The following is a 21,831-nucleotide window of genomic DNA, read 5'->3' as shown; positions in this document are numbered from 1 at the left end:
TGTGTTTTGTGGGTTTTCGTGTGGGAAAAAAAAATAAAAAAGAAAAAAAAGGGGGATGGGGGGGGGACCCCCCCCCAAAAAAACAAAAAATGGGTAAAAAAAAAAAAAAAAAAAAAGAAAAATTCGACCATTTGGCATTCGACCAAATGGTGTCGACCAAATGGTCTGTCGACCAAATGTTTTCGACCATTTGACTGGTAACCGCCAACAACACCCAAAGTTACTTTCAGGTAGACAAAGCTGAGAAATTCAACCAAGTAGCCAAATGCCTTAATGCCATCAACTACAGGATGAAAATAAACCATCTATCTTGTTTGTCTGGTGATATATTAAAGAAACACGAATGTTGGGGAGGAGCTAGCTATAGCACTGATAAAGCCGGTTTCATGCAAATATAATCACATATAGACGTAGGTGGCCACTAAATGAAAATAGTGTTTAAATAAAAGGTGCAAATAACTATTTAGCTGAATACATTTGTAAAAATGTTAAATTGTAGTTAATTTTTCTCAGAGCACAGTAAAGAGCTCTGTGCCAAAAGGAATACAGTCTGTGATAAAAATAGACTACAGACATTGCGTGGGGCGCGGCTAGCTCTGGCAAAGCACACGAAGTGGCTGAGCAGCTGTTTCCTGTCCATTAAAAACCCATGCAGACTAAAGACTCAATGCACAATATACAAAGTACTATGGAAAACAAGGTTTTAAGGAGAATTACTGGACCGGATAAAATATGAGTCTATTGAGTGAAGTGTGGAGAGTATGGCGGGAAGGTGTGTTTATGTATAAATGTTTACAATATAGCAAAATATGATAAACAGGAGCTACAATGCATTCTTGGCTAGGCAGCAGTATGCTAAGTAGTTTTGTCCGAAGTGTAAACCCAGCCATGCAAGAAGGAAGACTGCAGCCTCCCTTGTAAGGAAGGGGGACAGTTTTGGATGAGCTACACCAGTATCCAGTGACCAAGTCAAACAGTATATAAGGTGCCTGTTTAGCACCAGTCTGTCGGTGAGAAGAATCCTTTGCCCCCCCTCCCAATCCTCATTTTTGCACAGATTAAATGTATCCTTGCAAAATTAAGACTCTTGGCTTTAATTCCCTAGAGGGGTCTGAGCGTGATTAGCGGTATCCGTATTCAAGGCGTACCCCTATAAGTATGGGCTACATTTCACAAACTACATAAATAAAAGCAATTACAATGCTGCATTCTACTTACAGCCATGAGATGAATGGCCGGCTCCCATACGTCAGCATCATTTTCATTCTTTTATAAAGAGCTCTCCTGCTTTATTTACCCTCACTTACCTACTGCTTCCTTCCCACGTCCAAACATGAGTAAACATAGTACTGGATTACCTTCTGCAGTTGAATAGCACAGACCGCCTTTCCTCCATGCACATAGAGATGAAGGCCAGCCTTGTGATAGCTAACCTGTGGGCACTGCGATGGCGCCTATAAGCAAAAGGTTTCTTTTTGGTGTAATTTCCATGCTCCCTTTTCTGCACACCTGGTGACCCACACTGCAATCACAGTCAGGGCTCCATATCCCTACAATGATCATAACTAACACTAACACACACACTAACTGATAGACACTACCCCCTGCCTTATCAATTTCCTTTCCTCTCCCGCTGTCCCTCTCCCTTCTTCAGCTTCCTCGCCTTCCCACTCCGCCACCCGTTTGGCGCCCTCATCATCCCTCCTCCTCTGCCCACCCTCCGTTTTCTTCTACACTTCCGAAGGGAGTACCTCTGATTTGTACTCCTCCCCGGAAGTCTTTCAAGGGTGGCAACCTTCTTCACATTGCCACTCAACTCTCGCTCAGCTGTCATACATTCCTCTGACATCTGCATCTCCTGGAAGAACTCGACCTGGATGTCCTTGGTCTCACCGAGACATGGTTCATGGCCAGCTCTGTCACGAGCTTTGACACTCTTCGCCCTTATAAGATCCTCTCCGCAGCCAGATCTAACGGTACCAGTGGGGGTGTAGCCTTGATCTTCCTGGAGTGGATTCCTGCCTCTATATCTTTCTTATTCAGGCTTACTCCTCCTTCGAATGACTTGTCTGCAGGCTCTCTCTCCTGGCCACTCCCGCACCGTGGCGACTATCTACCAGCCAACTGGCCAGATCACCTACCTCCTTCCTCTCAGAGTGGGCGGACCTCTCCTACTCCCTACTGACCTCGCCCACTGAACTCATCCTCCTTGGACGATTCCTGTGCCTCCACTGGGGGAGGGGTCCTCCTCCCCCTGACCCCCTCCCGCTCAGCCAACAAACACCCTGCCGACATCTGCATCCTTCTTGAAGACAATGACCTTGACATTCTTGCTCTTACCGAGACATGGTTCAATGCCAGCTCACTGCTAGACTCCCTCCTGACGGCTTCAAGAATGATCCAAGCCTCAACGTCACTGTAGGGTTGCCTTAATATTCCCTGAGTGGGTTCCTTCTTCCATTTTACCGACACAGGCCTAATCTTCCTTTGAGAGCCTGGTGTGCAAGTTGGCCATCTCTCCCTCCTCCACCCTGACCATTGCCACCATTTACGGGCCTCCAGGTTCTACCACCCTGTTCCTCTCTGAATGGGCAAATTTCTGGTTTTCCTTACTTTCATCATCCTCCAACCTCCTCCTCTTGTGCGATTTCAACATCCAAGTGGACTCCCCTGTCACAGCTTCCACTCTATTCATTGACCTACGCACTTCTCTATCATTCTCCATTCTCCCTTCTCCCTTCCGGTCCAACCCACTCAGCTTGTCACACTCTGGATGCCCTCATCCACTCTGAACGCCCTCTCTTCCCCACTGGTCACCCATGTATCCTGGTCAGACCATTCTCTCCTTTCCTCCCACCTTAGCCACTGGGGCCCTCTGACCCCGCCCCGCAAAGCCATGCCAACCTCGTTCACCAACATCCACCAGATGAAACGAATATCAGCTGCTGCTTCTGCCTCCACCTTCTTCCCCGCCGTACCCCTACCTCAGATTCTCCCACCCCACTGATTCTGCTCTCAGCAACCTCCATCTGGCCATGAGAGTGCACCCCCAAATAATCTATGGTGGAAACCGTTTTGATTTTTATTTCAGCTACAAAGACTTGTACGAGGGCAACACCACCAATTACAAGTCATGCATTCTTTTAAGAGCAGTCATTTTCGGTTTGAATATATGATCAAATTGCCTCTGAAGGCCTAATGATGTCTGAGATTAGGGTTGCATTATCTGCAAATACAACAACCATTGTGCACAGCATTCTCAACTGGAAGGGGACTGTCCAGCAGTGCATCACTCACTAGTTTTTCGTGTGGATCCCTACAATCACATTTAATAAGGCAGGCAGGACATCTAGACGTGCAAAGTCTTTCTGAAACATGGTCTGGGCACAGTCATCATGCATGTAAATCTACAAATAAAACATACACAGTTGCATGGCATAAAAAAATTACAAAAGGTCTGGATGAATAGGTACAGAAAAACAACAAAAATTGGACCAGTCGATCAGGATGACAACTCGCTATTTCAATTTATACACATTTTATTAAAAAATTCACAAATACATCTGTATGTATCCTGAAACATCATCACTTTACACAAAAGTCACAACTCATACCCAAATACTCACAATCCCTCATTCATACTTGCATACATAAAACCATAACAGCCTACTATACATAGTGTCGCACTTCCAAAGTGTTACACATATGGTTACAAATATCTTTATAACATGTATTTTTCTGACCCTGTCCTTGCTAATAGCGTCATATGCGATTTGTTATGATTTCCAAAAAGATCAGTTAGTCGACACGTGTTTCAGTCAATTGGACAACAGTACTGTCCTTTTCTTCTTGCAACCTTCCTCAGGATGTAAGGCAAATTATAGTTATCTTGCCTCTCGTGGACTGGAGTAAGCCAATTCAGATCCTTGTGTATCAACTTCAAAAATGCAGATGGATGTCATTGAGTGAATCCTTCACTAGTACCTAAAATCCTATTTTAATAGGTCAGATCCACATTCAGAATCGGAGTATCTGTACCACATTCTCGTGGTCTCTGGATAGATGTGTTTCAATCACCTTCTTATAACAGATATGCAACCTCTGCCTCCGTCTCCCCCCATATAGATCTGAACCGGGTAGGTAGTTCTTGTGGTACGTGCCTTCCTTTGCTCACTATGTATCATCATAGCCACCAAATTGTTAACTTCTTCTAGTTGTTTCAATGCACCAGGCACCCCATATGCACTCCGCTAGTGAAACAACCGTATGCTGGCGTTATTCGTCTCCATCGAACTCAAGAGCATATGAATAGGTACAGTCCAAATCGTGCTCAGACCACTTTGAACCGGAACACAAATGTAGTTGCAATATCATCTATTTTTCAAATATCAATTTTTCCCATTGGTTCAAAAGAACTTTCCACAGATTCTCAACCCCAGATGGAATGCATAACTGTAATTACTTGGCTCCATCCCAATCCTTTTTTTTATATATAAACAGAGTCAATTTTGGTCTCCAACAAAGGGTACAGAGAACAATTGGTTCTTGCAAGTGCTTCAAATAGTAGGCATAGGTAAGCACCATTGGATAATCAATGAATAAATTCATTGTAAGCCTTCCAACGCAGGTCCTTGGGAGAAGGGCCATCAACATTTCACTTTCAGAGAACATCAAGTAATCTTCAACAGGAGCTGCAACCAAGCGGTCATTTTCGTTGCCCTTTTAAGTTGGAAAAATGAGAAAACCATGCTGCAGTTGGAATATGAACATCTAGGCTCTGGCTAAAGTATCTGAGAAACCACTTAAGAATGCACCAAAACAAAGTCGCTGATTCTTAGAGAAGCTGGACGACTCAACTCCTTCCCCTTTAAGGCTTTGTAGCTACTACAGATCCTCTGGATGCAGCAGACTTCGCCCCCTGCTGGTTCTTTCAGAGCAGCTAAAATAAGAGTTGTTTTAGCTTTAACATTCACCAGGAGTTTTGGATAAGCAGTTTTCTTGAGTGCATGATATAGTTTAGTAACAAACGGAAACACTAAATCAACCAAGTGGTCATACGTTCCCAAAACACAATTAGTAGTGTGTTTTTGCGGTTCACAAAGGAAGAGCTTAAATAGAAAAACTGCATTCGAGATTAGCAGTAGTATTCATTGTGACAGAATGCCATCTCTGATAGCAGGAAGCCTGCAGTTCTTTATTTTTAAGAATAAAATGATGCAGGCCAGACTGCTTTTGAAATGAGATCTACTAATAAGACCCCACTTCCACAATGTGCCATGCCATAAAGAATAATGTACCTCACTGTGACTGCCTCCTGACATTCCCCAGAAGCTGCCCACCAGTGGCAGCAGGGGAGGTTCAAAGGTCATGTATGCATTCCTGAACACATCTGCTAGATCCTGAAGCTCCAAAAGGTAGAGGTGTTTCTTCAACTGCATGCATCTCTGATTGAAATAAAATCATAATGGTTTACCACAGAAGTCTAGTGGCAGATTAGTATCAAAATATAAGCCAGGTTTAATTTTGACATGGTGGCTACTGGAATTGCACAACTATAGAGCCACAAGCAATTGATGACATGTTATTGTGAGCAGTGAGTGACCCATTCATGACAGGGCCTTCAGCTGTATTGGTTGGGTGAATCCACAACCACCATGTTGGGTCCATCCAGCCATGCCCTCTCTTTGAAAGAGACGGGTTAGCCACTTCCTTCCACATAACATGAACACTACTTGTGAGGTCCCAGGGAACTGGTGCTTCAGAGACAGTCCGTCATTACAATGGCCACCTCACACCATGGTGCAGATTGCTTGAATGCTTCTGATGTAGGCAGACAGAGGAAGAGGAAAGAGTTACAATAGCCCAGGAGAGGGCTTCAGTCCAGGCAGGAGTCTTGCACTCAGGAGACAAGGCTCTCTGGATAAGACATCAAAAGTCAAAGACACTTGTTGCAGCAGCCAGGATTAGACGACATCTCTCCCAATAGGCTTGCAGGGAACCAATCTGCTATTGCATTTTGCCTACATATGGGTTGGGGGGGGGGTCATTCTCTTAATGTATTCATCTTTGGATATTGCTTGAAGGCTTCACTGGAATCAGAGTTCAGACTGTCCAAAACACTGTGTACCAGGGGTTTGAAGACCAGGAATCCAAGGAAAAGAAAGGTTCTTCTCCTGAACCATCCCATGGGCCTATTTGGTATTAACAGCTGACTAGCCAAGCCCTACTGCAACTGAAACACTGGTACCCAGGACCCTGCTCACTGGAGATGGCAAAACACTGCAAGATATCTCTAAAAACCTTCCTGGTTCCGAACGGTGAAGGAAATGGCTTAACTTACCCGAGACCCTGGACTTTGTCCCCCAGCAACCACAAAGCCAACATCTCCCTGCATCTCCAATCTGACTGGACACCGGCTTGGGCACCTTCAACGCACTCCAAGCTGCTGTAAAGGTACCGCCAGATTCAAGTTTGAACTTGAATGCCTCTGAATCTCAACGTTTCGGTCAATGTTGAAGCTCTGCTGTCTGAGCATCAGTGGTGCAGTCTTCTAGCCCCCCAACTGGACATAAGCTGCTTGGTCACCAACCGCTTCTAGCTGCAAGACGTTGCTGCTGCAATACCACAACACTGTGTTGAGCCAGCCTCGCCCACTCACTCACTCACCATCAGCGCCTGCCAGGTCTTCAACCACTAGCGACCAGACACTGCCTGCCTTCCCGAGCATCTTCAACCTGTATCTGTTCACCCCAAACCACACTGCATCATTTGAACCTGTTGCCACCTGACTCTACCCACGCACAGTGCTGAGAGCAACCAGACTCCTGGTCCAACGTCAAACAGCCTTCCACCATGCTGCTGAGTATTTGAAATAGCCCTGTCCCCCTTGAAGGACCCTAGTGACTTAAGTTCCCTTCTCTACCTTTTTGAAAGACATTCAATTAACTGACATTTTGCTGCTGAAACCCTTGCTTGAGAACCCCCTCTCTAGAAACCTAGAGTGCCCCTTTATTTTAAAGTCTGCTTACTCTGAGTTTTCCATTACAGGGGAGGGGCAGAAGTGTTTTCACTCGTATTTATGCTCAGTTTAATTAATGATTTTACATCAAAAAATCTGTTGGATATTTTTTTATTTTGGTACCCTGTGCTGTTGCTTCTGTACCATCTTGCACCCCTTCTGGAAAAGTATAGCCTGCCCTTTGACTGCAATACCCTAAACGGCAAATGAGGCATCCATCAGGCCAAGCCTGCCCCACAGTTATGCTTGGGATCACTGCTGCTTTAGTAGCAGTGTGGGGCAGGCTAGGCACTTAAGCCACTACTCACCCGTGCACTCCGGCAGAGCAGTTAAGAATAGTCAGTCTTGGCACAGGCTGGCGTCTGTTAGATGACACAGCAACCTCAATATTCCTAGCCAGGACCGCTTAGATTAGCAAGAGACTTGCTCGATTGTCGCAAAGTGTCAATCCGAAAAGTACGGAGAGCAGGGTCCCTGTCCAGTTATTCTACGACAGGGAAGGAATTAGCTAACCAGATCCCACAAAACAATCATATTGGTACCATCGCCTTTCCGTCCTACACACCCTTGAAAGAATGACGCTGTGCTCCCTTCTGTTGCATATGTCCTCTCCCAGTTTCACCTCAATAAAAAAACAAGCAAAAAAAAAAAACAGAGTGCAGGTAATGCTAGCCCCTCCCATAAGATTTTACACACAGGCCAACAGTGGTCTTCTAATAAAGAGTGGTGACTAGCAGTAAAAGGGGCGTTTTGGAACGCACCCCATGCAAATAGGTAATTCAAGGAGCCAACAATGAAGAAGGGAAAAGAAGGGACTACTGGAGAAGGTGGGGAAGATTCGGACAATGTATAAAAACAAAGAACACAGGCTTATATCTTGTGAAGCATGAAATTAAGTTGCGTTCCGGAAATGCTTTCTCACGCAGAGCCTTCCTGAAGTATAGGATTTTGGTGGCCATTCATGGGTGCTGGAAGGATTCCCAATCAATCAAGATCCGCCACTCCTTTCCACTCGCCCGGCAGACTTGGCCGTAAATATGTCAAACTAGATCTTCCAGGGCTTAGCCCCGAGGGCTCACGACCAACGGGTCCTCCAGCTTCACGTCATGCCCCGCAGGCGCAGGGCGGCTGGAAGAGGCCGCTTCCTGCGTAGTGTTTGGCTCCCAGAAGTGTTGAACGTGTGCACCATGACTACTGCTACTGGGTGGACATCAATTATCTTTCGAGCCCCCCCTCCCTCCCCCATGCACGCCTGTCAGTACCGCTCACACTATGACACTGTAGCACACATGAGCCCGCACTGAAAAGGAGTTAGAGGGACCTGGTAAACCGGTTTTGTTAACAGACTGGCATTTTAATAGCCCGATTATGGAGACTACTGTACTGGGCTGTATGCTGCGGAGGACCAAGAGAAGTGGGCGCGCAGGGGGAAATGGCGGGGCGATGTGGCGAGATAGGGGGACCCTCATACGACTTGCTGGCTACGTGTAGAAAGCAGCACCGGCTACTTTAGAAAAGGCAACTCATCGAATCACAAGCAAGACGACGTCCGACCGAGCGCTGCAGAACACCGCTTGCAAAGCTGCATGGACCTACGTACCTGCCCAGGTGATGTCAAACACAGCACGCACTCCTACTGTTCGGCGGAATATGACACCACGTACAACATCACTGCAGACCGAGCTCCAGTTATGATGCGGTTAGTCACACCACACAACTGAAGACCCTGGCTTGCCAGCCACACCCTGCAGATGCCACCGCTCCCTCCTGTACAGTGAGGTCACGCACGGGCAACTGCGAGATCGCTCTCCCCCTGTGCATGACCTCTGAACAACAAACACTCTCCCAAGGGGGTCTCTCTCGTTCTTTCACACAAAAAGAAATTGAATTACTGGAGCTTCGCGGGAATTTTAAAGGGAAGGGCACGCGACTCCCATTCCTACTTACAAAGTTGATGGCACTCGCGGGCGGTTTCCAGTACAGGTTCCGTCCTCCGCCCGCATGGATGCCGGAGAGAAGCAGCGCGCCAGAGATGCGGGAGGACTGCAGCGCGTCGCAGCCTATATGCCCGCGCAGCCCCCATCCTGTGCACCCGAGTGCCACAGTTAGCAAGCAAACGGCACTTCCCTTTGAATGGACCCCGCCCCTCTCCCCACAGAGGACGAAGAATCGCTTGGGCATTTCAAGCGCAAACAACCCCCCCAAACGTGAATTCTCGACGCAGCTCGGGACTTCCAAGAGTATTTAAGAGTGCCCCCCGCCCCCCAGGACCCAAAGGCTGTCCAGAGAAGCCAATGGGCTATTTAAAATCTAAGCAGATATCTACTGCTTATATTTTCTATTAAAGGCAGTCGCCTTAATCCCATTTTTATATAACATTCACCTTACTCCCTTTCCAAAGACCTGGGTGGAGGTGAGGCGGGAGGGCGGGGGGGGGGGGGGGGGGCACTTGTCTAGACAGACCGGTTTGGCGATACGCTTTCAGTTCAGCACTGCAATCTCGTTCATTAGCTCTGGCGCTAATGTTAGCGGGCTCAGGATTCCGGCCGGACAGCACTTCATAAATGCTCCACAACAGGTAGCTCTTCAGGTTAACGTGCCTGGTGTAGGTCTAACTTGCAGGCACGGATTTTAAACCAGCCAGCTTTCCATCTTTCTTGTGTGCGTAAAAATAGAGCAGCAGCATATTATAGATTCCGTTTTGTTTTTCAGTAAAAACTTCAACGATGCAACCATAAATCAAATAAAATACAAATACAAATTCAATAAACACCTCATGACATGTGTTTGTGTGCAAGTGCAGTGTATGTTGAGATGTGGGGGTGGGGTGAGTGTCGGGTCTGCCTGAATGTGTTTGTGTGCACGTTCAGTGTATGTTGAGATGCAGGGGTGGGGGGTCCGGGTGCATGCTTGTGAGTTTGTTTAATGAGTTGGGGGGGGGGGGGGGGGGTTCAGGTTTGTATGGATGCATGGTGTATGCTTGTGAGTTTGTATGGTGAGTTGGGGGTGGGGGTCTGTGTGGGTGCATGGTGTATGCTTGTGAGTTTGTGTGCTGAGTTGGGGGGCGTGGGGGTTTGGGTCTGTACGAGTATGTATGCATGGGGCATAGTGTTTGGTTGGGGGGTGGGGCCATGGTGTTTGGTTGAGGGGTGAGGCCATGCAGCATAGTGTTTGGATGAGGGTGTCTTGGGACATAGTGTTTGCTTGATGGGTGGGTGTCTTGGGGCATACTGTTTGCTTGAGGGGTGGGTGTTTTGGGACATAGTGTTTGCTTGAGGGGTGGGTGTCTTGGGACATAGTGTTTGCTTGAGGGGTGGGTGTCGTGGGGCATAGTGTTTGCATGAGGGGTGGGGCCATGGGGCATAGTGTTTGCATGAGGGGTGGGGCCATGGGGCATAGTGTTTGGTTGGGGTGGAGGCCATGGGGCATAGTGTTTGGTTGAGGGGTGGGGGCCATGGGGCATAGTGTTTGGTTGAGGTGTGGGTGTCATGGGGCATAGTGTTTGGTTGAGGGGTGGGTGTCATGGGGCATAGTGTTTGCTTGAGGGGTGGGTGTCTTGGGGCATAGTGTTTGCTTGAGGGGTGGGTGTCTTGGGGCATAGTGTTTGGTTGGGGGTGGGGACCATGGGGCATAGTGTCGCATTCCAAGAGTGAACCCAAAAATAAAGCTAAAATGGGCACAGTTAGGAGATGTACCTCCTTTGCTTTTTGTAGAAAGCAGACTCAACGAAGGCCATACTCCTCTTGAGCAATCCAAACAGCAAAGTATAAGAGTCCAAAATAATGGAATGTCCAATCAAGTGTCAATAAAATATATATAATTTAATTAAACAGACTATATGCAATAACTATATAGAAATATGATAACAATGGAAAATATGTAGTACAAAATGTAAGTTTGAAATACAAATAAAAATCATTACACCTCAAAAACGTATTCTTTTTCCATGTGTTTAATACAAATTGGGGGTTGAAAAAGCCTCCTGCCACGCCGCGCCCCACTGCGCCTACCGCCCCACCCACATTTACTTTTCGGCCCACTATAGCCATCCTGTAGGGTACTTTCGGCCCTCTGTCAAAAATTAGTTGTGCACCCCTGCAAGGCTTATGTACATGCTCATACAACCATTTGTAAATCCATTAACTACAGTAGCATTTACAGCAGAGGTCCTTGAATGTCGCCGGAGTCAAAAACTACACAAACGATTAGGAGTTGTATGTGGGGGTATTACAATGTTTTTTTAAAAAAAAATAAAACAGTGTCCGGGAATCTATAACCCTTTCTTCAGATAGTCCGGGATGAATTCAAAGCATTCATCTCCATCTCGCCCAGCTAGATTCCAATCTACACTCCTTGTTCCTGAAACCACCTTTCCACACATATGCCTCCGTGGCCTTTATTTCCTTTAGGTCTACGTTCAGAGCTATCAGAACCTGGCCCTTAACCCCCGTTCTGTGCAAGGAGCCCTGCTACACCGATTGACCAGGTGGGCTTATTCAAAATGGAAGGATTTGCAAATATCCCTGCAGCATCTCATACACAGATCTGCGGACAATGGTGTACACCACAATACAAAATCCAAAAGCATTCAAAGCATGGTGCCCGCCCCCCAAAACGACCTTGCACCATAGCGCAGGTTTCTTTATAACAGGGACTCGCAATAACACGCTTTCATCTTCATTAGAGTCCTCCCCCCACTCCTCCTGTTCTTATCTCCACGTGTGTGCACACAGGTCCCAACTTTCACATCCTTGCTTTTCAATATTGCTCACCCTGGCACAGGCAGGCAACCCTGCTCAAGCAGACAGGATGCACAAGCTGCCACCCACGTTTGATTTGGAACACTCACTGTTACCAACTGTTTGCTTGAGGTGGACCCATTTAGAACTGTTGGATGGAGACACTTAATCCACTACCTTCAGCATTGACAATTTCAACAAATCTACAGGTTAGATCTGGGGCCCTAGGAACTGTGATTGCTTCGTGCAAGGCAGGATTTTAGCTAGCGAAAATGTTCATCACATTTTGGGAGTGACGTCCAAATTAAATGGTCTCTTACACATTTCTGATCTTTGACGAGTGAATTTTTAGGTGGAATGTAGTTATCGGGTGACGACGGATACTTGCTCTAGTGGCGATGCGATAAAAAAATAACTCCAGAAACACATTTGTTTTTTGCCCACAATTTGATTGCAAAATGCCCAGCGCTTTTTCTCCTACATTCCCACCAGAATCACAAACTGCCCTCTATCCGCTACTTCCTGATTTGGCATGGGTCTTCCAATTTGGAACAACAACGTTCACAAACTATTAAGTAAAGCAGCCTTTTAGCGCTTATGTAGCCAATCACACAAGAACATTCCTGTGACCATATTAGCTCTTATACAATAGACCATCTAAAGCACCTAAAACCAGCAATGGACACAGAGAGCCACACTCCATCCACACAGAGCCTAGCACTTCATAACTTTCCACTACCAGCACAAGCAATACTGGTTAAGGGATAAAATGTCAATTGTGTCACAATGTGGTGCCTCAGCATTTCCCTGCCTTTCTGTCTCCCATACCTCTGCCCGTCCTCCAGGACTTACTATATGGTGCAGCAAGGTGGCTCCTCTCCATGCCTTTTTTTTGTTTAAAGTTTTCTTTTATTCAAAATACAAATTAAATCTCAATGCCAATAAAAGATTTTTTTTATTTTTTTATTGTGTTTACCAAAATGTATTGGTTTTACAAAGACGGAGGTGTTCTTTATTGTTGAGCATTTATGTAGTTCGTTATTCATTTTTCAGTTAACAGTTTCCGTCCGTCCTTCCTGCTCTTTTGCTTTTTCTATTTTCAATAAGGCGATTTGCAGGATTTTTATTGTGGCAATCGCTCAGGAGGTTTTTTGTACACTTATCAGACGTGGCCACCAGGTCGTTTCCTCGTGGTCTGAGTAACTCTCGAGGATAGGTAGTTTTCCTGAGGTTTTGCATTGCTGGACAAGACGTCAGGAGGTGGCGAACTGATTCTTCTTCCTCCACTTTTTTGCATAGCCAGCAAGAGTTTGTGTTAGACAAACCTCTAATGTGCAGGATTTCATTGGTCGGTAGTAGGTTCAGTCTTGCTCTTAGGAAAAATTGTCGGAACAGTTTGTTAGGGAACTTTCTGTAGATCGCTGCCAAGTCATTTACTTTTCTGGGCAGCAGTGGCAGATGTCTTAGCAGTTTGTTCTTTTCCGCCCTCTGTAATGTGTTGATCCAGTCTAGTTCTTCCAGATTTTTTTTGAGGTTTTTTTTTATTCTGAGAGGATTTTGGAGTAGTTTGTCTTGTGTACAGGCGATGGACTCCAACTGGTCCCTTTTTTTAATTACCCAGGATGATAGCATTTTCGATCTCCCTTCCTTGATTTCTGTTTTCAGCAAATTTTACAGGGTCGATGTCTCAGGTGATAAGATGTTCCTGTAGAATGACATGCTGCTGTTATCCGCTCTAGTTTTTAGGGAGATGAGGCCTAGCTCTCTTCTGATCGCCGGCAGTGAGGTTGATTTAGGGAGGGACATCACAGACCTCCAGACAAAACCTTCGATCCTTTCCCAAATCTCCTCAGGTATCTTTGGCATTGCTTCCGAGCCATATAGTAGGCATTGGACCACTTTTGCTTTATAGTATTTGATGAGGGGAATCAGAGAAAAGCGGCCGAATGTATTGTCCAGCATGCATGCTTGGGTCGTTAATGTTCTTGCTTTGGCCCAAATGTATCTTTGCATGCTCACTTCTGAGCAAGAACTGTCCAACATGACCCCTAGATATTTGAATTCGGACACCACTTCGATTTTACAGTTTTCTATTTCCCATGAAGTGTAATTAGCCTGGTTGTTTTTATCTTTTTCCTCTCCAGACCCATAATCTTCGTTTTCTTGTTGTTGATTTTCAGTTTGTTAATTTCTATATAATCTGCTAAATTGGTTAATTGACGCTGAGGCCAATTGAGGTTTCATCCACCAAGGTGATATTATCAGCGTAAAGGATTCTTTGAATCTGTATCTCTCCAATGTTTGGTGGGAATCCTTTTACAGATGTAGTCGATTCTTTATAATCGCCTAGGAATTCTATGAACAGTGCTGGACCAAGGGGGCATCCTTGTTTCACCCCTCTTCTTGTGGAGATTTCACCTGACAATGTGCCGTTTTTGTTCAACTTCACCCGCATCGATGTTCCGGAGTAGAGGGCTTTTATTAGGTTCCAGGATCTTCTCTGGGCAATTGGCAGCCAAAAGTTTAGGCCATAGTAGTGGTCTATCTACCATGTCAAATGCTTGGGTGAGGTCTATGAATTCTAAAAACAGCTTTGCCGTCCCCTCTTGGATTTTGCTCGAGGGTAACTCAGGATCATGATGTTGACAATCGTTCCAGAGTTTTTGCAGAATCCAGCTTGAAATGGATCGTTCAGAGTTGTGTTTTTGAGCCAAGTTTGGAAATCCTTCAGTAGGAGCGAGGCAAACACTTTTACAATTGTATCTAGAAATGCGATTGGTCTGTAGTTTTGTGGGTTTGCCCTGTCTCCCTTTTTGAAGATTGGGACAACCGCCGCTGTAGTCCATGATCTTGGTAGCAATTGGTCAATTGCACATTTTCTGAAGACCACGCTGATGAGTCGACCATTCTTCAGGGAAGGTTTTAAGGTCGATATTCGTTACCCCACCCGGTCCTGGGGCCCGCAAGGCTTTTAATTTGCAAATGGCTACTTGAATGTCCTGTTTGTTTGCTAAATCTATCCATCCACTGTTGGACTCAGTGTTATTTGCTTGTGTCGTCTCTGCTGGGCCACTGAAGTGGCGGTGCGGTGAAATTAGCTATCCAGTTGTCTTCACTCACACTATTCACCATGGAAGGCTCGGAGTGTGCTCCTGAGGACTTGATCAGGGCTCCGGTGTTCTGATCCCCCATTTTTTTCATCATTCCTTCGGAATCTCTTTGGTAAAGGGTGATTTGCCGGTGTCTTAGCCAGGCTTTGTAGGACTTTGATTCTTTATTCAGTATTCAGTTCTGCTTGTGCTGCTGGTGAGTTAGATGTTTTAGTCTTTCTTCTTAAGCGTCTCAAGACAGCCCTTTTCTCTACCAGCAGCTTGTCGTAATGATGCCAGAGGGTGTCCCTCAGTTTGTGTTTTCCCCTTAGCTTTGCCTTATAAGGGCTCAATAGCGGCTGATAGTCTGTTCTATCTCCGCGGTTTGTGGCAGGCCAGATGCTTATGGTAGTTGGGTGTTAGTTCTTTTATTCTAGACTCTGTTAATTGTAGGCGTGACCCTTGAGTGTTGCACTCAATTTGTCGTTCACTCCTCAGTGCTTCTCGACTTGCCATCCTCCAGGTCGCTTTGAGTAAATTGTGGTCACTTGCAGCGGTTTTTAAAACTTCAAAACAGGTCTTCAGTTTTAACAGTTTTTCAGACGCAAATATGTAATCAATAGTTGCGCTTGAACAGTCTTTCCCATGTCGGCCAGCGGTTGGAAAGCTTGACCGAAGTTGGAACAGCCCCGTGACTCCATCAGCTCCAGCCACCGTGCTCCACTTTTTTCAGCTAGCGTGGTCTCGGATTTCAGTGCTTCTGATGAGAGGGCACCTTGTGTTCAGATCACTGCAAATGATACGAGTCACGTTGTTTTCTGCATATATCAAATCAACTGTCTTTTAGATAGTTTTTAGGAAGCAATCATCAGTTATGGTTTGGGGGTTCCAATAGACGATTATAACTGCAACCAGTAACTTGGTTTCTTGGTTGTATATGAGATCAGGCACGGTCCAGCTTGTCGACACTGCCAGGTGGTTCAGGGAAGCAGACAGTGTCTGTTGGATGGTGATTCTTCTACCTGATTGAACCGCTAGTAGGATTCCTGCTGATGGACGGCCCAGAGCATAATTTTTCTGCTGGCGAGATGACTGTAAAAACCATCAAGGTGTGGCATTTCGGTCAGCCATGTTTCTTGAAGGACCAGGATGTCAAAATCACTCAGGTTAACACCTCCTTTTTGCATCAGGTGCTTATAGCCACACGTGTTCCAAGAGCCCAGGTGTAGGATTGTCGTCGGCAATGAAGGATCTTCTAGCGTCCCTGACGGTTGTACCTCGATACCGTAGGTAGCAAATTGCTATTTTTTGTTCTGAGACACCAGCGTTTTTAAAAAAGATTATTAAAGCAACAAAGTCCATATCAAAATATAACGGATATTAAATAGAGATTAAATCATTTGAGATTGCTAATGTAAGAAAAAAGTAAAAGGAAAAAAAAGAACCAAACCAACCCGATTAATCAAGGAATGAGGCAATAGCAACTGGCTCACTGATATTTAAATACAGAAAGTAATCAATAAAAAGGCATAACTGGGTTAAACATTTACATCATTTAAATAATAAACAAAGCATTGCTATTTCTTGTCATGTTTAAAAGAGTGAGAGGGTGAGTTGGCTCTTCTATGTACATTACATATATTATTCCACCAACATTTCATAGACATTTTTGTAAAATCTTTCCAGTTGGATGTAATTAAGCTGATAGCAAGGAGAAAAAAATCAAAGATAATAAAAGATGTAATAATGTTTCCAGAATTAAATGCTAAACTTTCCAGCAGGATAATCGATAAACTTGGAGGAATAGACATTTTAAAAATGTGAAGAATTATAATCCAAACTTGATTCCAAAAGGAATGAATCAAAGTACATAAAAAAAAAACACAACTGAAGGATCCAGTAGCTGATTGGCAGGACCATAAATCGTCATTAAACATTTCAGACTAAGAGTTTTAGGAGCAATACATGCTCTATGAGTGAAGTACATCGTTTGGGATAGGTTTGCAGACACAGATACACTAGTTTTAGCCCAAATCATAAACCACAGTTCATCAAAGTGTGTTCCACAGCCTTCTTCCCATTGCAGTTAAACACCTAGTATTAGGAGCCCCAGTCATTTTATCAAAAATAAAACAGGGTGGCAAGTTTCACCGAAAGCTAAAATACAGAACATATTAAATATATATATTTGGTAGTAGGGTAAGGGGTTAAAATGGGTGGGGGTTGGGTTGGGTGGGATTAAAAGGATAGAAAACGGGGCTTGGGGAGGGACTCCCCAAATAAATTCCATGAAGCATAGTCTAGTAAGATCAACCACCAATTCATTAGATTCAAATTCAATTTGACTTCTGGCATCAAGACAAGCATTAATTAAGTTAGGATATTGACTGAGGAAATCTTGGTAATGAAAATGTGGTTTTGAATTCCCCGGGAAAATACAATAATTAGATTTGTATTACACCATATGAAAGGAGAAAAGGCCTTAGCAGGTTTATTTATTAGATGAAAGAGGAAATCCTTTAAATAAGAGTAAGTAGGGCATATTTTAGAGAAACCCATCTTGGAACCATTAAAGATATATATTATGTTCTTAATGTCAAATGGCAAAATCAAAAACTTTTCAACCATCAACCAAGTAGGAGGATATACATCTTCAATAGGGGAAAAACAATTTTTGGCAAGTTTTAAAAAACAAAGGCTTTCTAAAAAGTCCTAAAATTCAGAAATCCTATCCAACCGCAATCATGAATTTTTACGCTTACTGTAGGCAATCCATTTCTATGGACGCCCAAAGGCAGTCAATGAGTATCTTATTAAAGGATGTTTTAAAAAAAAAATTAAAAAAATTAAAAAATAAATAAAAAAATACAAATAAATAAAAAGGAGGCTGGTAGAGAGATATGGAGCAATTGTAAATAATATAGAATCACAGGTATGAACATCTTAATGCCTTCTAATCTTCCCCACCATGATAGATATAGGGGGGAGGTGGGGGGACCACAGGGTTATGGATTCATTTAATTTTAATTGTAGATTTATATTGACCAGTTGAGCAAATGAAGAGGCACTAGAAGTTCCCAGATATTTAATAGGAACTAGATTCCAAAATGTGTAAAATCATATTTTATATAATGTTTATTAAGCAGAAGCATTTCAGATTTACCTTTATTTAACTTCTACCCAGAGACATGAGAGAATAAGCCAATAATATCTAATGAGTGAGGGAGTGTTGTTCTCCGATTTTCAAGAAAGATTAATGGGATATCAGCTTAGGCAGCAAGTTTAAATTCAAAACGACCATAATGAATCCCTACAATATCTTTATTCCTACAAATGTATTCTAGTAATGGCTCACAGGCCAGGACAAATAAAATGGGGGAGCGAGGATAGCCTTGTCTTGTACCTCTATAAGGGGGGAAAATCGGGAAGAAAATTGACCATTTATAAAGATGGGTCAGAGTATAGAAGTTTGACCAGGTGAATAAAGCCATCTCCAATTCCATGCCACTTTAAAGCTTGGAAAACAAAATCCCACTCACACGATTAAATGCTTTTTCAGCATCAAGTGCTATTGCCATATAGCAGTTTGTTGGATGGTTCTTTTTGTTTACACAATAGAATAAGATTCATGAACAGTCTATTATTAGCTGAAATAGTTCTCTCTTTAACAAATCCTGTCTGATCAGGGTTAATTAATGTATATGGAACAAGTTAATTACCTGTAACTATTGTTCTGAGGCATGGGTTTGGCATGGATTGACATGCTCATGAATATTAGTCGTCAGGCTGGGAATCCTTGGTAAAAGAAAAACAGTTTCACTTTCACTTATAAACTGTATTCCTCCTTTAAACCAATCAATGTCCTCTGGGTCATACTGCCCCCATCCAATGACAGCCCTCTCCTTAAGCCCCTCCTCTGGCAGCCATCTTCAGATTCGGCAAGCATGTAAAGTGGTATTATAACAAAGAAGAGCCGGAGAGGGGATAGAGGGAGGGTTCACATGTGAATCCATGCCAGACCCATGCTGGAGAAAAATAGTTACAGCTAAGTAACTTGTTACTTCCTAGCATGGGGTCTGGCATGGATTCACATGCTCATGAATAATAAATTCATAGCAGTACAACATTACACAACCACAGGAGGTGGCAAGGCTCAACAGAAGCAATCAACTCTTACCTGTGGAACAGACTCACCTCAAGCGAACAGGTTGTGTAGTACTGCTTGGCTGTTTCTGGACTCCTCCCAGGAATCCCTGTCGATGCAGTAGAATTTCGTGAAGGTGTGCGTGGACGTAGCCACCCTGCAGATGTCCAGTAGGAGCACACCAGACAGGAATGCCATTGTCGCAGAGCTCGCTCTGGTGGAGTGGGCTCTAGGACGGCTGGGCAGCGGTCGGATCACCAACCGAGGACAGTGCATGACCCAGCCGGAGAGCCATCTTGAGATGGAAGCCTGGGACAAGGCCTTCCTATGGGTCACAGGACCAAAGTTCACAAACAGTTGAGAAGTTGCCCATAAACTCTTGTGCGTGTCACATAGAACTTCATGGCAAGAGCAACGGCCAGCGAGTGCAAGGCCTGTTCAGCCGGTGACAAAGGCTTCAGGAAAAAAAAAAACAGGTAACACAAAAGGCTCGTTGAGGTGGAATTCCGACAGAACTCGGCATAAAAGAGGGGTGCGTCCGCAGCACCACCCTCGATTGAAGGAAAGTCAGGTATGGTTGCTTGCAGGATAGGGCCTAGGTGGGCCTACCCTCCTGGCAGAGCCGATTTCCACAAGGAAAGCCATTTTCCACGAGAGGAACTTAAAAGGGGCCTGATGCATAGGCTCGAAGGGCCCCCACCCCTCATGAGCCTTGTCAGCACCATGTTGAGGACCCAAGTCGGGGCAGGAGCCTGCACCGGTGGGAAAGATCGAAACAGTCCTTGGTCATGGTGAATGATTGCGCCTCCTTCTCTGGTGAAAAGGATATAGAAGCAGGCCTTCCCATGGGAAGGAGAATGCGTCCCCCAGGTTCCTCGGTTGGTGTAATCTGCTGGCAAACCTCTGGCATTTGGTGTTCACCCCCATCGCCAACAGATCGATCTGAAGATGCTGTCCACCTGGTCCTGCCGAAGTTCCCAATCATGGCAGCAGCACAATTCCCTGCTGAGGGAATCTGCAACAATGTTCATGACTCCCACTAGGTGAAGAGGAACAAGGTACATCTCTTGTACGATGGCCTAGCGCCACATATGCTGCGCTTCCTTGAAGAGCGCTGGGGATCGAGAACCCCCCGGTTTCCTGCTTTAGCACATTGTGGTGTTGTTGTCCATGAAGATCCTCACCACCTTGCCCTTCAGAGACAGAAGAAATGACTTGAGGGCCCAGAACACTGCCGTAGCTCCAGGATATCGATATGGAGATCCTCCTCCAGCAGGCACAGGCTCCCCAGCCCTCCAAGTAAGCGTCCTTCGTGACCGTCTCCTGGTATGGTGGCTTTTGAAACCCCCGTGGCCCAGGCGATGTTGGAGTGGACGCCCCACCACCTTATCACACGACGGAACTCCTCGTCAAGCGGGATCTTGTCCGCAATGCTTCCGAACGCCTGTATCCAGCAAGCGTCCAGGAACTGGTGAAGAGGTTGCATCTGTAACCTGCAGAGCCTGACAAGGTAGATGCAGGACGATATCATGCAGAGCAACGACTTGATGGTGTGTACCGTGGCGGTCTTCAGCGACAAGAGCCACTGCACCTTCCCTTGAATGGCTGCTACCTTCTTCTCAGGGAGTCACACCAGGCAGGGCACCTTACTGAGTCTGGCTCCTAGGAACAGTACGTTCTGTGATGGTGTCAAGCAGGACTTTAGATAGTTGATGGAGAATACCAGATCTGTCAGCAGCTGGATGGTCGCATCCGTGTGTCTGTCAGCCAACTCTCGCGAGCGAGCCAGGATGAGCCAGTCGTCGAGGTACGAGTATACGTGTATATCCCGTAGATGAGGATGGGCAGCAACACTCTGGGGGCCAAATTCAAGCCAAAAGGTTGGGCCTTGAACTGGTAGCACGGTCCCTGCACTACGAAGTGTAGAAACATTCGATATTTCCTGTGAACGGGAACGGCTTCTGTAGGCTTCCTTAGTCATGGATCTGGAAGGCTGATGGTACGATGAGAAGAAAACTTTTGAAGACCTGCTTGACTTTCCTCTGGAGGAGGAAAAAGAAGAGCAGTGCTGCTGGAGGGTGCCCAGTGAACGGGTAGTCTCTGTATCCGTCTTGATGGCCTGTAGGGACTAGTCGATGACCTTCCCGAAAAGGTTCTCAGTCGAAAGGCATGTCCAGTACCTTCGTTTGGACTTCCTGGGAAAAATTTGTGGCCGTCATACAGTGTTGGCAACAAAGAGACACCGTTCCTCATCTGCCGGAATCCTGTGTTGGCAATGTCCAGTGCCACTGTGATGGCGTGATCGGACGCTCCTGGAAGAGAGCGAATGCCTCCATCTTCTTGTCATCGGGCAGGAACTCCAAAAACGGACCCAGTTTGTACCACAACTCCCCGTCGTAACCTTGCTAGGATCGCCAGTGTATTGGCCGTCTTGATGGTTGACACTGCAGTGTAAATCGCCTTCCTTCTCATGGCGTCCATCTTCTTCCCCCTCGCCTTCCGGAGGGGCTGAAGACGAGGACAGGTTAGCCAACAATTTCCTTGCGCCCACTAAAACCACCGAATCGGTCGATGGTTGTGACCTCAGGTGCAGATTCCGGCACCCGGTACTACTTCTCCAGCATATCCAGTTGGGCCGGAGGCGTGCAAGTGTCAAGAGGGCCAGGCAGAACTCCCACACATCGTCCAGAAGGGGCACCGCCATGATTGTCTTCCTCTTGGCCTTGCAACTCTGATGCAAGAAACCCTCCTTCCTGGTATGTTCGGGCACAAGCTGGAATAGCTTGGAGGCTCTGGCGATCATGAAATGGAATGACCCCACCTCATCCATATCGTCAGCGT

The 21,831-nt window shown here is 45.5% G+C and overlaps 1 protein-coding gene across 3 annotated transcripts in view; it reads right to left on the bottom strand.

Moving 5' to 3' along the window:
* Window positions 1-21,831, bottom strand: part of CSGALNACT2 (chondroitin sulfate N-acetylgalactosaminyltransferase 2) — a 321,127-nt gene that overhangs the window by 216,449 nt on the left and 82,847 nt on the right. The window contains exon 1 of one of the 3 annotated variants that reach the window (XM_069611036.1): window positions 8,966-9,101. The exons of 1 other annotated variant lie outside the window; for it this stretch is intronic. The gene's annotated coding sequence lies outside the window, so the exon portion shown is untranslated. Of the gene's footprint in view, window positions 1-8,618; window positions 8,666-8,965; window positions 9,102-21,831 lie in introns of those variants that run through there. One more of the 3 variants, XM_069611037.1, reaches the window with a different exon arrangement.

Source organism: Ambystoma mexicanum, chromosome 8 (assembly GCF_040938575.1).
Source record: "Ambystoma mexicanum isolate Mex_15411 chromosome 8, UKY_AmexF1_1, whole genome shotgun sequence".
Taxonomy (NCBI): Eukaryota; Metazoa; Chordata; class Amphibia; order Caudata; family Ambystomatidae; genus Ambystoma; species Ambystoma mexicanum.
The sequence above is the reverse complement of the archived record's forward strand: the minus strand, read 5'-3'. Positions and strand labels throughout refer to the sequence as shown.